A 16,482-nucleotide genomic window follows, 5' to 3' on the forward strand; every position below is an offset into this window, starting at 1 on the left:
TAGTGAAATGTCTCATGCAAGGCAAGATATTCATGACATAAGTGGTTGGGAATCACCGTTAAATGCATATTCAGTGTATGCATATTTAGCAAAGATACAAAACACGGATGTACTTGTGAAAAAAAAACAAAAGAGAGATGAAGATAGTGTAGGGACATCTAAAAGAGTGACAAGAAGAAGTGTGGATCAGCCTAAAGCTACAAATTAGCCACCTCTCGAGCATGTTATGGAAGAGGTTAGTCAGAAGAAAAAACAGGATAGCAAACAAGAGGGCAAAAAGAAGGGCAAGCAACGAGGATATAAGTTGCAGTCTGACATTGAGATAGCCATAGATCTTAAGAAGTTTCTTGAAGAACGAATCCTAAACAGTCGGGTAGAATTCACATGGGAGAGGTGCTTGGAATCTCCAAGCAAGAATTTCATGATGAGATCATCGGCATAATTAAGAGGAAGCATCAGTTTCTTGATTGTACAACTAGTGCATTGTTGCAATTTGAAGAGGAAACTAGTTTGTTGGGTATCCGGGCTGAATATGAGCATGAAGTAAGTAATGGATTATCTATGTAGGATGCTAGTAATCAGTGGGGACAGCATGTGGAAAAGATAACAAAGTTGCTAAAAATGCATTGTCTTGTAGCAATATGCATGGTGGAGTAAGGAAAATGCAACAATATGGGGAAGAGACTCCAGGATTTATTCCTCGAAGTCATTACACAAGAAATCATTAGGTCAGGGCTACCACTGAAACAATAATGAAAATAGAGGAATGCGAAACTCCTTGTGTTGCTTTGCTTGACCATGGGTCTGAGATTAATGTCATTGAGTGTGGATTGTAGGAAAATGGTGCATGGCCTATGGACACTGATCATGGTTGGTGTATGAGGGCTACAAATAATTCTTCAAGGGAGCTATATGCTGCATGTCCTAATGTAAAAGTGATGATTGGTGATGTACAAGAAGAGCAACACTTCTTTGTGCATGATAATTCCTCATATGCAGTGATTTTAGAACAGCCCTTTATTACAGGAGTACATATGGAAACAAAGGTGCTTGATGATGGTTTTTCTTATGCAAGAGTCAAAAGCAAGGATGGGAGGAAAGCAGTCCAATTTCTTACTATTTGTATTAATCATCCTATCACAGGAGTACATATGGAAACAAAGGTGCTTGATGATGGTTTTTCTTATGCAATAGTCAAAAGCAAGGATGGGAGGAAAGCAGCCCAATTTCTTACTATTTGTGTTAATCATCCTAGGAATCAAGATACGCTTTGAGAGTCTCCTTTGGCTCCAAATGCAAGGGAATTTAAAGACCTAGATTTTCATTAAGCACTATTGTAATGCAAGGCTACAGTAGTGCTATTCAGAGGTTGTACTCGCCTTTTGATGGAATGAAGCATGTATTTACTATTGGTTATTCTCAATTTACAGTAAACAGTTCATGTTGGTTTCAACCTATGGAAGCTATGTGCAAGGCTAAACGCCTATCTATGAAATGGGCTACTAAGGAACTAAGAGCATTAGGACTATTAGCTAAAAATGAAGGCATTTCAGGTATCTTTTATGAGCTAAATATTAATGACACTGTGGCTGAAATTCCAGCAACTATACATGTAGAAAATGAGGCTAAAAATAGAGTGATGTCAATATGTTCTTTGGCCATGTATGATGTTATAGCATTGTTTGCTCAGCAAGAAGGATTACAATGGGCTAAAGCACTTATGGAGACAAAGTATGAGACAGTTGAAAAAAAGGTGAATCCAATTGCTTTGCCGCTTCCACCAAAAAGTGAGGGTCTGTATGAAAAAGTGTCAAGGCAGCCAAGCTTGCGGGATCCTAAAGATATAAGTCATCAGTTTACATCTAAAATATTACAAGAATTAAAAGTTGGTGAAAAATGTTTTTTTTTGCCTACTTAAAGAGATTTTTTAATGCAAATGTTGGCTAGGCATGGAAAGGCATTTGCATTTCAGCCAACTGAAATAGGTTATGTGGATCCACATGTTGTCTCTCCTGTGGTAATATTTACTATGCCACATGTACCATGGAACTTGAGGCCTATTCGAGAGCCTAAATCTTACTTGCCAAAGCTAATGAATTTGCTAAATGAAAAGATTTGCATGAAGATCTTGGAGCCCTCTTTAGCCCCATACTCAAATCGTTGGTTTACTGTACCTAAAAAGAATGGGGCTTTGCGATTTATTCAAAACATGTGACTAGTCAATAAAGTGACCATAAGAAATGTGGATGCAGGTCCTATGGTTGATGAATTTGTAGAGGCTTTTACAAGCAAAGTGATCTATTCTTTGGATGATCTTTACTCAGGGTATGAACAATTTTAGCTTATAGTTGAAAGCAAGGATATCACAACTATGAAGACTCCCTTGGGGTTAGTACGGATGCGTACTCTCCCACATGGTTCAACAAACTCAATGGCACACATGACAAATGCTTTGAATAGGGTACTCATGGATTTTATACCACAATTGACAATGCCCTTATTGGATGATGTTCCAATCAAAGGGTATGCAGTGGATGAAAAGAATGAAGAGATGGATGCTCATGGGTGCATACAGTTTGTTACAGACCATATTGTGGATTGTGACTGGATTTTGACGCATCTAGAAGAGGTGCATTTAACTCTTTCTGGACAAAATTCTGTCTTTGGAGTTGAAGAGGTTTTGATTGTTGGGCATTTGTGTGGGCCCTATGGGCAAAGACCATCACCAACAAAAATAGATGTGATTGATATAATTTAAGATATATGCACAAATGCATTAGAGGTGCATAGATTCTTGGGAGCATGTGTGTTCTATTTGATATGGATTCCTCACTTTGCACATATACCTAATGCTCTATATTAGCTCTTGAGGAAATATCAAAGGTTTCATTGGGACACTGAAGAAATTGAAGCAGCTCTTGAAATCTGCTCCTACATTGAAAAAGGCTGATTATGCACATGGAAAGCCTATCATTATTACTGTTGATACAAGCCCAATCAGGATTGGATGGGCAATTCAGCAAGATGATAAGGAAGGGAAAAGATATGCAATTTTCTCTGGTGCTAAAGTATTGACTAAACGATAGAGAAGGTATCCACAGGTAAAAACAGAATTATGGGGAATTGTGACAATCCTTAAATGTGATAAGGAGTATTTTATGGGCGCTTGTATAGTCATTGAGACTAATTGTTTGCCAGTATTGGGTATGATTACTAGTTGTGCTACCCTAGACATTGCTATGCTCTGGTGGATTGCATACATCAAAATTTTGAACCCTAAATTTCAGCATATTGCAGGAAGAGATAACCCACTGGTAGACATGTTATCTCAGTCACACTATGAGAATGAAGATGGGAAGATGGATGAGGAGGAAGAAGATGACTTTCTTGCAGCTGAAAATGATGTTGGAAGAGTGAATTTCGCAATGCAAGGAGTTGCTACAACATTAATAGAAGCTTGGACAACAAAGAGAATACACTTTATATGTTTTGTATCTTGTGTAGAAGTTTTTCTGGAAGACAAATATGCAGGAGAGTGGCTAAGAATTGATCAATACCTCAGTACATTAACAAGGAGAGACGAATGGTCAGATGAGAAGTTTAAGAAGATCAAAAGGAAAGCCTATGGGTCTTAAAAGATAGATACTTATGGAAACATGCTAAAAAGAAATAGGGTATGCCATTGCGAGTTTTGGGTGGCAAAGCTTCACAAGTAAATGTTATGCAAGAATTTCATGAAAGCTTATGGGCTGGCCATAGAGGTGTTTGGGGTACTTTTACAAAGATCAAAGAAAGATATTGGTGGCAAGGTATGTATAAGGATGTTGCTCACTTTTTGGAAACATGTACGACATGTCAAATGTATTCATATGTCAGACATCAGGATGGATTGCAACCCACATATCCATTGTCTCTTCATTTTAAGTGGGTGGTGAATTTAGTCACAATGCCTACATGTCTTTGGCAAATGATATATATTCCACTTTCCCGTGAAAACTTGACTAATCAAGTGGAAGGGAGATGTCTACATACTAAGACAACAAATGACGTGTGTACTTTTCTCTTAGAAGAGATCTTTTGTTGGTATTTCTATGTGGGAAAAGTTAATGTAGATAGGGGTGAGAACTAGATGTAGATGAAGCTCATGATTTCTTTGCACGGTTGAGGATAAATGTTGAGTGTTGAAATGACTTGTTTTTTGGTTGATTTTTGTTGTTTTTGAGAGCTGAATGGTTGATTTTATGAGATGATTGGTTGGTTTGGAAGTGGTTTGAGAGTGTTTTGGATGATATTGATTGTGTTTTGGAAGTTCATGCTATTTATTAGTGGAGATATGAGGTTTTGTGATGTTCTGAGAGGTTTTGATTGGTTCTGTATACCTTCTGTATAGCTTCTGTTTTGTTCTGTTTTGTTCTAATTGTCTTCTGTAAGGAGGGATGGAGTATTGATTGATGAAGATTGAGATATTTTGAAAGCTTATTGAATAGTTTTTGAGAGTTTGGAATGGTTTGAGTATGAGTTAAGTGGTTTTGATGACCTTCTGTAACCTTCTGTAGGCCTTCTGTAGAGCTTCTATCTCTGTTCTGTTCTGTACTGTAGCTATTCTGGTACTATTCTATAGACTGTTCTGTATGCTTCTGTATGTGTTCTGATGGATGAGAGTGTAGCTTGGGAAAGTTTTCTAGCCTTGGAAAGAGGTGAATAAAAGTGCAAAAGAGCTGAAAGAAGTGAAAGAAGTAGCTATTGAAGACTCAAGTAAAGACTGGAGTGAAGTGACAATAGTGAGCTATGAAAGGACACTATACTGGCTCTGGTGACCCTTCATATCAGACATACCTCTTGGGAGGGGTATCCACGACCTAAGAAGGATTATTGAGAGTTATTTTGAGAGATTTTAGTGAGGAGATGATGTATTATTGATAGAGAGGGAGAGAGAGAGAGTCAGAGATAACCAATTCTACTAAAACAGAGTGATTGTATATGAGAGATTGAGAGAGAAGACTATGAAGATATTGAAGATGAATACTATGTGATATATTTCCATTCAAAGATGGTGTATTCCTTTGCTTTCTTTGCTATATTGATGGATTTTGTGAAGATATTGAAGAATATGATTGATTCTATCAAATCCGTGGGAGATCTACATGATGCTGCATGAAGATTTGTTGTGCCTGGTGTTCTTTTCTTCATTGTGATCATATAAAACATAATAAACAAGCTTGTTGGTGTTACAAGATAGATTTTCTTGCAAGAGAATTCCCTTTTCCTTGGTGTTCCTCTTGGGGCTCCATGTTTTTGATTCGCAGCCGGGGAATCTTGCCATCAACAAGCACCAGAAGAGGCTGAAAATGAAGGAATTGGCATTGCCAAGAAGAGAAGAATTCAATGGATGTTTGTAAAGTTCCTTCTTCCACTGAAGAGTTGGAATTTCTCATAATCAAAGCCACTTTCCACAAGAAGTTCATCCCACAATGGCGGAAACACATCACCATCATGATGCATGCTCTATGTGGTGGACAATTCCCTCTTCCTGTTGAAGCAGCAGAAACTTGCATCTTGGTGGCAAACTGTTTGGGAACAAAATGAAGGGCAAAAATAGAGAGAATGACCATCCATGGAAGATTTGGCATTCATTGAGAAGTTTCCAGACATCATCAAGTGGGAGATTGTGAAGAAGCTTCAAGAGTCTTGGTCTGTAGAGGTTCACAGAGACAAGAAGGAAAAGAGTTGGAATTTGTTCGTAGATGCTCAACAGCAAGATACATGGGATGCTTGGTGCACTGATAATCTTCTGTTTGTTCAATTGGAAACCCACTGGAAGTTGGTAGACAGAGTGTTCTTTACAACATACACTGTTGAAACCATCAGAAGCTGGCATTACTATAATGATGGCACCACCACAATGCTCAGACGTATGCATTTTGACACCTTCAAAACCGAATACCTTCCTCTGTGCAATGGCATGAAAGTAGAATTCAGAGACGTTGAAAAGGAAGAAGTAGAAGAAATGTTGGCAAGACAGTCCTCCAGAGACTGAAGCCTTCTGTTAACCCTCTGTGGAGCACTAACAACATAGTGGAGCCAACCCCCTGATGAATGACGCAATAAAGAGGCAAGCGTTAGAACGAGTCCAGAGGTACGTGAGAAGAGAGAAAGCAAAAATCAAAGCCGAGAACGAGCTCGCAGCAGAAGCCGCCTTTGACGCCCTTGCGGAACTCTTTACAGACGTCCCAATGGCACATCAAGCCCTTCCTCCTCCTTGCTGGAGGTCCACTTCCAAGCCAGATCCGTCCTGGAAATATTGATGATAGGCCAGCGAATGTAGTTCCATTGCCAGTTTTTAAGGGAGAGTACAATGAAGACCCCGATCTTCATGTAGCAGAGTCTATGGTAGCATGTGTGGCTAACAATGCCAGAACCCCTGAGCATTGGTTAGCAATATTCCCTGCCACTTTCAAGGGCGCGGCATTTCAGTGGTATGAGAGACAAGCAGCATGAACTTTTGGCACATGGGACGACCTGAAGTTGGCCTTCCTCACTAAATTCAGGCGTGAAGGTTTTGAAGAGCGAATGCGAGAGGAATTTATGAACCTAAGTCAGCCCTCTGGAGAGAGAGTAGAAGTTTATGTCTCACGAATGGAATCCATCCTGAAGAGATAGACTAACCATAATCTAGATGATGGCATTTGGAAGGGGGTGTTTCTCAAAGGATTACAACCAGAAGTCCGTAAGTTTGTGGAGCTGCAAAGACCAGCCACACTGTAAGCTGCTACAGAAGGTGCAAGACTATACGATGAAGTGGAAGCTAGATTGGTGATGAATCCAGGAAGAGGAGTCCTACCTCCTCTGATGCCAGGAATAATGTACCCAACAAATGCAGTCCCAGGGACAGTAACCTATCCCTACCAAACAGATGCCCCCAGTATCACAGTACAGTGCACCAAATCCACAGTGGCCACAATCAATGCCTCAAATGATGGTTCAACCACAACAACAATGGTCCCAACCAATTTTTCCAATTCCAAATCAGCAGCAACAGTGGAACCCTACCAACTGGAACCAACAGCCAACAATTCAAACAGGAGCTCTGAATCAGAACTAGAACAGAGACCCCTCTGCATCAGCCCAACCTGTTTATGCAGTGATTACAGAGACTTCTCAAAACCCTACTGCCAATACCTCAGGAGGAGAAAGCTTGAAGGATTACTTATCCAACTCAGTTGCAAATATTAAAAAGGAGTTGATGGATGTGATTACAGAACAGCTACAGACGCTGAAAGTGAATACCGCTAGCATATCCAATGTTGCAGGAGCAGAAAGAGATGTGATGTGGTCAAATACTTGGTGTGGTAAGTGTCATCAAGCAGGTCATTTAGCCACTGAATGTACACGAAAACCAACCATTCCTGGAGCTTTATGTTCCTACTATTTGCGGAAGAACCATACAGAGAACATTTGCTCTCTGAGGAAGATGCATGATAGGAGAAGAAAGGAAGAAGATGCAAGATTCAACTTGTTGGAATCCAAAATGACAACACAAGTTATTGGACCCAAGCCTAGAGAGTTTGGTCCTAATTTTGGACCCAGAAGGTTTCCCTTTCAAAGTTACAGAGGAAGACAGTCTGGCGGTGGTCAGAGATCAGAAGTGGAGTGTTACAGATGCAGAGAAAAGGGACACATCTCACCAAATTGTCCAAATCCTAGAAGGTCAGTGGATTACAAGCCCTTATGCAGTCGTTGCAAATGAGAAGGCCACACTGCAAAAGACTGTCCAAGCCCAATCCTAGTGAAAAACAGTGCTACTGATAGTCCGGCCAAGGCCCAAGAGCCTACCTCCAATTTAGTGGAATTGGAAGTTGCTGCCATCACACGTGCAAAGAAGAAGGAACCACCTATCCATAAAGAAAATAATCCTCCTGCTAGAACAGTGAAGTTGAATCTTCCACCAGAAGAACAGAACAGAACAGAGCCTGATAGTGCCGTACAGAGCACTACAGTGCCACAGAGAGTTACAGAGACAATTCCAGAGACAGGACTAGAGGTCCATGAGATAGAAGAGGAGGAGGTGCCACAAGTGGCAGAAGAAGTTCCCATGATGCCTCTGTTGGAAGAAACAAGGAAAATGAAAATGGATGTTGTCTCATTCCCTAATCGGTTTAGAGAAGCCAGTGGATCCTATTAAAGAATACGATCTGGTCAGAGATCTAGATACCTTTAAACCAAACCTCACATTCCAACAATTATTGGTGTTGTCTCCCAGTTGCCGAAAAAGGTTCAAAAGTATACTGACAAGAAGACGTGGATTAAGGATTGCTCCCTCAACAGCAACAAAGTCCAACAAAGCTCCAGAGCCTGTAAAAGAAGTGGACCTAGCTAACGCCTTCCTAGATCCGGGTACTCCAGAGAAGACTGGCGTGTGGATAGAAGGCTGCTTCATCGCAAATGCACTGATTGATGGTGGTTCATCAGTGAACATTATGACGGATGTGACAATGAAGGATCTAGGCCTACAAGGTGTGCAACCAACCCAATGGCTCATCAGACTGGCGGATCAGAGCAGAATCAAGCCTTTGGGCATTCTCCCATATGTGAAGACTACAGTGGCTCGAAAAGATTATTAGCTAACCTATCTAGTGGTGAAGCCAAACTCTTATGGTACATCCTACCCCCTGTACTGGGCAGACCATGGCTTTTTGAAGCCCAAGCAAGGACGGATTGGTTCAAAGGAACCTTGACCTTGGGACGAGGACCCAACAAAGTGGTGCTGAAGCTATATAGTTCTCAAAAAGGACATGGATCCACCTCCTTGGAATTATCTTCTGACTCGCCTAATGAGGCTATGGATGGAACATCAGTAGATGAAGATGTTGTCAAACAGATCCTTCCCAAGAAAACAGTGGCACGTTCCTTAACAGTGGATACTGTAAGCCGACTTCCAAAAGATGCAAAGTCCCTGTCAATGGGTGAATACTTCCTGCCTGAACCAGAAACGATTTCCGAAATCACTTCTAACAGTGAGATAGAAGCATGGATGTACTGCTCTCCCTGTTACATGGCCATAGCAGAGCCAGAGATAGAGGCAGAAGATGAAACAAAGAACCTGTTCTTCTCTTACATAGCTCCTACAGAGACAGAGACAGAAGCAGAGACAGAGACAGAGACAGAGACAGAGACAGAAGCAGAGACAGAAGAGGATGAATATGATATGGAAGAAGAAGGTTATGAAAGCGAGACAGAAGAATCTATCCCACCCGAAGAGGATATATATGAAGAAGAAGTTCCAGAGGCATCAGAAGCAAACGAGCTCATGTATGGGACAGAATGGCGATGGTACCATTTAGTTTGGTAAATGGATCTTCTCATATGCAAAATCTTTATAAGAAATGGTTCAAGAAGACCAAGCCGTCTTTTAGCAGTGGCTCCTGCCGTCCTCACCCACCCTTGCCAAAGAAAAATGATGATGATGCACCGTGCCAACAAGCACCAATCTCACAATTCCAACAGGCATCAAAGGGTCTCTGTTATGTGACGTTCTTGGATGTGTCATCAGAAGATGAGTCTTCAAGCCATGAGGTAATTAATCTTGAAACCAAACCCGAAACGGCTCTAATCCCATTTCAACATCTCAAGGAGCAACCTAAGTCTCCACCCAAAGAAGAAGTTGGTTCTAGTGGAACATCAGAAGAGGACACCACTCCCTTGAAGGAGTCGGATCTGTATCCAGAAGCAGTCCATGGGACCTTCATCCATGAAGTAGAAGGTGAAAGGCATTTAACTTTTGTGGAGGCAGATGGCACTGAACGCCACTTGAAGGTGGGTAGCAGCCTCCTAGAAGAGGAGTTGTCAACTTTGTACAACTTGTTGAAAGAGAATTTGGACATGTTTACTTGGTCCTACAAAGACCTAAAGGGGATTGATCCCACAATATGTCAGCATCATATTGATTTGGAGCCTGATGCCAAGCCAGTACGGCAACGACAAAGGCGGATGAACCCAAATTATTCCACATTGGTGAAAGCAGAGCTGCTGAAGCTTTTGGAAGCCGAGTTCATCTATCCAGTGGCAAATAGTGAATGGGTTTCACCTGTCGTGGTTGTACCCAAGAAGAATGGCAAGCTTCGTATATGTGTGGATTTTCGTAAGCTCAATTCTAAGACGAAGAAGGATCACTTCCCGATTCCTTTCACAGACCAACTGTCGGACATAGTGGCAGGACATGAGCTTTATTCCCTTCTGGATGGATTCAGTGGATATAACCAAGTCCAGACAGCAGAAGAAGACCAATCCAAAACAACCTTCGCCACAGAATGGGGGACCTACGCTTACCGAGTGATGCCGTTTGGACTCTGCAATGCCCCTGCTACTTTCCAATGAGTCATGATGGCCGCATTCCAAAATCATCTGCACGACTTTATTGAGGTATATTTGGATGACTTCTGTGTCTACAGTTTGATCTGTGAACACTGGGGACATTTGGAACAATGCTTTGACCGATGTCGCGAGTATGGGATTTCCCTTAACCCCGACAAATGCATCTTTGGGGTCTCTTCTAGAGTTCTGTTGGGCCACATTGTCTCTTCACAAGGGATATCAACAGACCTTGCAAAGATCGAAAAGATTTCAGCTTTGACAGCACCCACCAACCTCAAACAGTTGAGGGGATTCCTAGGCCATATGGGTTACTGCAGAAGGTTCATAGCTCATTTTGCAACAAAGGCAGCCTCCTTGCACAAGCTTTTGAGGAAAGATGCAGAGTTTACTTGGACAAAAGAATGTGACAAAGCCTTCAACACTCTAAAGCAGTGTCTAATTGAGGCACCCATTCTGCAACCTCCTGATTGGACAAAGGAGTTTCATGTACACACTGATGCATCTATTGAAGGCTTAGGTGCTGTCCTTTGCCAAAAGGGCTCCTCTAAGCTGGATCAACCGATCTATTATGCAAGCCGAAAAGTCACTGATAGGGAATGGAACTATACAGTGATAGAGCTGGAGTGCTTGGCAATGGTGTTTGCACTGGAAAAGTTCCGCCACTATCTCTTGTCTACCCACTTTAAATTTTATGTGGATCATGAGGCCCTATCCTTCCTGATGAACAAAGCAGATGTGAAAGGACGAATGATGAGATGGCTCCTTCTATTCCAGGAGTTCAACTTTGAGGTAATTACCAAACCTGGTCGTTCCCATGTTTTGGCTGATCATCTGTCGCGTATCCCACAAATTGCAGAAGAGGAGCAGGATGATCCAGACCTTCCTGATGCTTCCCTATTCCTGGTAGAAACTGTAACTCCCTGGTATGCAGACATTGCCAATCTGCTGGTAACCCAACAGTATCCTCCTGGTATTTCTAGTCGAGAAAGGAAGAAGCTTATGTTAGAATTAGCCCCCTACACCCTATTAGGCGGTGCACTGTACAAGAAAGGCAAAGATGAAGTGCTCAGAAGATGTGTTGCAGGAGATGAGATTGGGATTGTTTTGAAGGCATGCCATGACGAGCCATGTGGAGGCCACTTTGCAGGAGAAGCTACAGCCAGGAAGGCTCTGCTAGCAGGATATTGGTGGCCTATCATTCATAAGGATACCTATGATTACTGTAAAAGATGTGATGCTTGTCAGAGAATGGGGAAGCCCACCAAGACAAGTGCCATGCCACTGCAACCTATCCTTCCTTTGAAGCCTTTTGAGAAGTGGCGCATCAACTTCGTAGGTCCAATCGATCCTCCTACCAGAAGGAAATAGAACCGATACATCCTCGTATGTACGGATTATGTTACAAAGTGGTGTGAAGCTAAAGCCCTAAAGCGGGACGATGGTAATAGCGTGGCCCTGTTCATGTACGAGAATATCATCACCCGTTTTGGCAATCCCCTAGAGCTGGTAAGTGACAGAGGCACTCATTTCATTAATAAAGTCATGGAAGAATTAACAGGGTTGTATAAGATCCGCCATCGCAAGTCCACTCCTTATTACCCCAGAGCCAACGGCCAAGTCGAAGTCACGAATCACATCCTCTGCTCGATTCTGACAAGAACGATTGCCGCACATCGTCGTGATTGGGATGATCGACTTACAGAGGCCCTCTAGGCGTACAGAACCTCCCATAAAGCAGCAACAGGATAGGCACCTTTCCAGCTGGTGTATGGTACAGAAGCTGTTTTCCATGTTGAACTAGAATTACCCTCTTTGAGAGTGGCTATCAAAGAGCGTTTGGGGAACGATGATTCACTGCAACGCCGTCTCCTACACTTGGAATGTTTGGAAGAAACTCGCAGGATGGCTCTACAGTGCATGGAAGCCACGCAAGCTCGACGCAAGGCTTACCATGACAGCTTCATCAAGCACAAGGAGTTCAAAGAAGGTGATTTGGTCCTAGTCTATGATTCACGATTTGGCAAGTTTCCTGGCAAGCTCCAATAGCGGTGGATGGGCCCATATAAGGTACTTGCTGTCAACCCTAATGGCTCTGTCCAAGTGCAGACCGTTGAGGCCTCTGATGATCCCTTCCTGATCAATGGATATCGCCTGAAGAAGTACTTCCCTCCTTGGGGATCTTGACAATCATGGTCACCTGATCCTTTTCCTCGTTGGCATGGCACTGTAATTCTTATGATGCTACTTCTGATAGCCGTTCTTCAGCTACTTCTGATGAGGTGGATGAAACCCTCTGTCCCCTCAACCCTACCTTCCAGCCTTGATCTCTTATCCTCTATTTTCCAATAGCGACAGTGGCGAGGTGGGTTCTGATAAGTGGTATTTCTACCATTCCCTTGCTTAATTCAGAAAAAAAAAACAAAAAGAAAAAATATACATATCGGTCATGGGAGAAAAGGACTTAGGTCCCTGTCATGCCGCCCTATTCTTCGAGAAAAGGTGGAAACACCCTCGGGAGTAGGAGAAAAAAAAAAGAGGAAGAAAAAAAAACAAGCAAAGAAAAAAAAAGAAAAAAAAAAGAAAAACAAATCTGTTATGGGAGAAAAGGAAGCAATTCCCTGTCATAGCAGGCCTCATTCCACGAAAAGGTGGCAAACACCCTTGGGCGAGAAGCTGGCTGTGGAAAAGGTGGCAACACCCAGTAGTCGAGAAAGTGGATTCATCAATTGATATTCCCAGGATCCAGTTCCGAAGCTGCCTCCCTTGGTACGCTGTGTCCTGGGTCTCTCTACAGAGCGTCTAACTGTCCTCTAGCAGACGACATATCCTATTCACCTCAATGTTCGATTTGATGGCTACCTCCCTGGGTACGCCTCTTCAACAACTGACGACGTGATCTTCGTCGACAAACAATTGAGTGATGTGAGCTTTCACCCTAATCGAATGGGAAAGTGAGTATGGTTTTCGAGTTATTAATTTCTGTTACCACCCTTGGGGTTGTTCCCTTGCAGTTTTCCTTCATTCCCTGATTTTGTGGTCCTGCCATGTGAATGCACCCTACGTTCACCGAAGTCCACATCCAACCTTATAGCCCTGTTCCTCCCTCTGAACTGAGCATTTTTCCTTTTTGCCTACCCTTGTTCTGGTGTACGGTTTTTGAGTTATTAATTTTTGAAGTATTTTACGCAAATTAGTCGGTTTTCCATGTGAACGCACTTTTCTTGCTTTGGAACCATTATCTGACGTCATAGCCCTGATAACCACTTTTCCCTTGACATTTTTCCTTTTTACTCCGATTCATTCGGATGCACGGTTTGTCCAATATTAATTTTTTGGTTTTTTTACGACTTTCTTGGGTGTCTTTTTGACATTTTTCCATGTGAACCTGCCCTGTTTGCATCGAAATTCCAGTTTGATTTGACAGCCGTGTCCTCCATGCCTTCCTCCACCTTTTTCATTTTTCCTCCACCCTCTTTCGCCTTCTGGATTTATTATTATTAATTTTTAAATGTGTTTTCGGGCGTATTTTTGGTGTTTTTGCATGTGAACCCCTCCTACTTCCATCAGAACCGCGGTTTAACATGACAATCCTGTGCCACCCCTTCCTGCAGACATTTTTCCTTCTTACTCCATGTCATTCCGGTGACCGGTTCATCCAATATTAATTTCCGATCCCATTTTCGCATTTGTTTTTTGGGTTTTTCCCATGTGAATGCGTCTTATCTTAGTCGAAACTATGTTTTGACGTGATAGGATTGTTGGGCACGTCTTTGTGCACATTTTTCCTTTTTCCTACACTGAATCCGATGCACGGAACTTCCAATATTAATTTTTAATGGCATTTGTTATTCGTTTTTTTTGTGTTTTTTGCACGTGACCGCCCTTTACCCCCCCGGAACCCCCGTTGCATATTTTCCCTGTCTTCCCCCTGCCGTCCTGTCCACTTTTTGTTTTTACGCCCTTTCGTTTTGACGTCCGGATTGGGAGATATTAATTTTTCTTTATTTTTATGTGTTTTCGCGCGCCCCGTCTTGCGCGTGAACACGCCCGTTTTCGATTTTAAGCGTCTTAACGTGCCCCAGTTGCATCCGCGTGCCTCGTCCCAGCATCCGGACGCCCAATCCCGTCACTGTAAATTTTTTTACCCCCGCCCCGCGCACGCACGCGGGACGGGGGGGTACGCCTCCTTTTTGGGTCCACTAACCCTAATTCCCTTTTCCTTGGTGTTCCTCTTGGGGCTCCAATAAATCTTGCTCTAACTTCAGCTTATAACCCTGAAGGAAATGGAAAAAGTGAAAGAGTTCATCCACCTATTGTGAAGGCATTTGCAAAAGCATGTGAAGAGAAAGTAAAAGAGTGGCCATGATTGCTCCCTTATGCTTTGTGGGCTGACAAAACAACTCATAGTGACGTTAGAGGATATATTCTTGCTGAATTGATGTATGGTCAAAAACCTATCATGCTCGATAGAAGAGATGACACTCACATGGAGTGTGCTACTTTGGGAAGAGGAGTTGAATCGAGAGGAGTAGTTGGCCTTGTGTATTAGAAAGTTCAAAAGATAGTCAAAAGACAGAGAGGTAGCAGTTGCAAGATTAAGAGCAGCAAGGATACAAAACAATAAATGGTTTGACAAAAAACATAGATTGAGACCAAGAACCATATAAGATGGGAATTGGGTATTAATTTATGATAGTAGTTTAGAAGTGCCATGTGTAAAGTTTCCAAAAGATGGTTTGGACCCTATGTGGTAAGATAAATATTTGATAATGCTACTTATGCATTAAATGAGCTGGATGGGATAGCCATAAAACTTCTGTTAGCACATAAAAGAATCAAATTATTCAAGAGGCAGGATTCTACTACCTATGAGTTGCTGGAATTGGAAGAAAATAGTGGCCATGATACAAGAGCTAGCCAGGAAGATATGGAAGATGAAGAAGCAAAGGATATGGTTGTAGAGGATGAGAACTTAGAATCTAGTGACAACTAGGATTTTGGCACATACCAGAGGATGTACAAATTCAAAGGGGCTAGATGTCGTGACACTAGGCGGGCATAGCGTGAAAAACTCTGGAGTGCATCATCATCTGACTTTCTTATTGATCAAGAGAGTTAATGTGATCTGACTCATTAGTGCTAGTGTCCTAGCATAGATGGTCCAAAAATACTAGCTTTTTGGATCATTTTAGCCTATTTTTTACATTATTTATTGTAAAAATCCCAAAAAGTTAGGAAAGCTTCTAGATTAGGATGGCATGCAAAAAGTAAGTTGCTTTTTCAGTCAGTTTTGGGATTTTTCATGAAAAAGAAAGAGGGGAAAAATCGTGCATGTCGCGATCACAATTGACAGGCTGAAAAAAACACTTTGAACTAGAAGAAGAAAAAGGGGAGTGAACTGGGAGATTCTAGAGTAGGTGTCGTGAGGTTTTACCCCCTTTTTGAAGCCAATGAAGCCATTATATTTGGATTCCGAGCAATAGAGTGGAAGCTGTTGTTTTGTGCACGTTTTTGGTCTACAATGCAGCTCCAAGAGATCTAATGCTTGGAGATTGCTTCTAAGTAGTGCTAGACAAGGGGTTCCACGTTTTGTCAATACATATTGATTTGATTCATTGTGCTTTTTCTTTATCGTGTTTACCTCTTGTCTATTCTTTTTCTTCTCTTCCATCTCCTATCTGTACTTCCTTCTATCTCTAATCCCCGATGGATATGACCTTTCAACAAAAACCCCTCTAACTGTGGAAGCATACCACTCCGATGGTGAGAGGTCTCCTAGCAAGGATCATATTAAGTAGAAGGTGGTTAAGGTGCTAGGGGGGCTCTAGCTAGTAAATCCTTTACTCGCTAAGGAACTACTTGGTACCCTATATGGCTCAAGTTCTACTTGGGACACCTAGTAAACCTATAAATAATAAAATAGTTGAGATATGCATGCACATATAGACTTGCACAGATAGAGATTGAGAAGGCAAAGTAATAGGGATCAAGATTATATAATTACAAAGGGCTTTTCAAGGTAAAGATAAACATTCAAAGGATTTACAAAGGAAGAAAAATGATTTTGTCATGGATGTAAGTCTTTACATGGTAAGCCTAGTACCAATCACT

This window comes from Lygodium microphyllum, chromosome 12 (genome assembly GCF_053477565.2).
Source record: "Lygodium microphyllum isolate KBCC chromosome 12, Lygodium_microphyllum_v1.1.10, whole genome shotgun sequence".
NCBI classification, from domain to species: domain Eukaryota; kingdom Viridiplantae; phylum Streptophyta; class Polypodiopsida; order Schizaeales; family Lygodiaceae; genus Lygodium; species Lygodium microphyllum.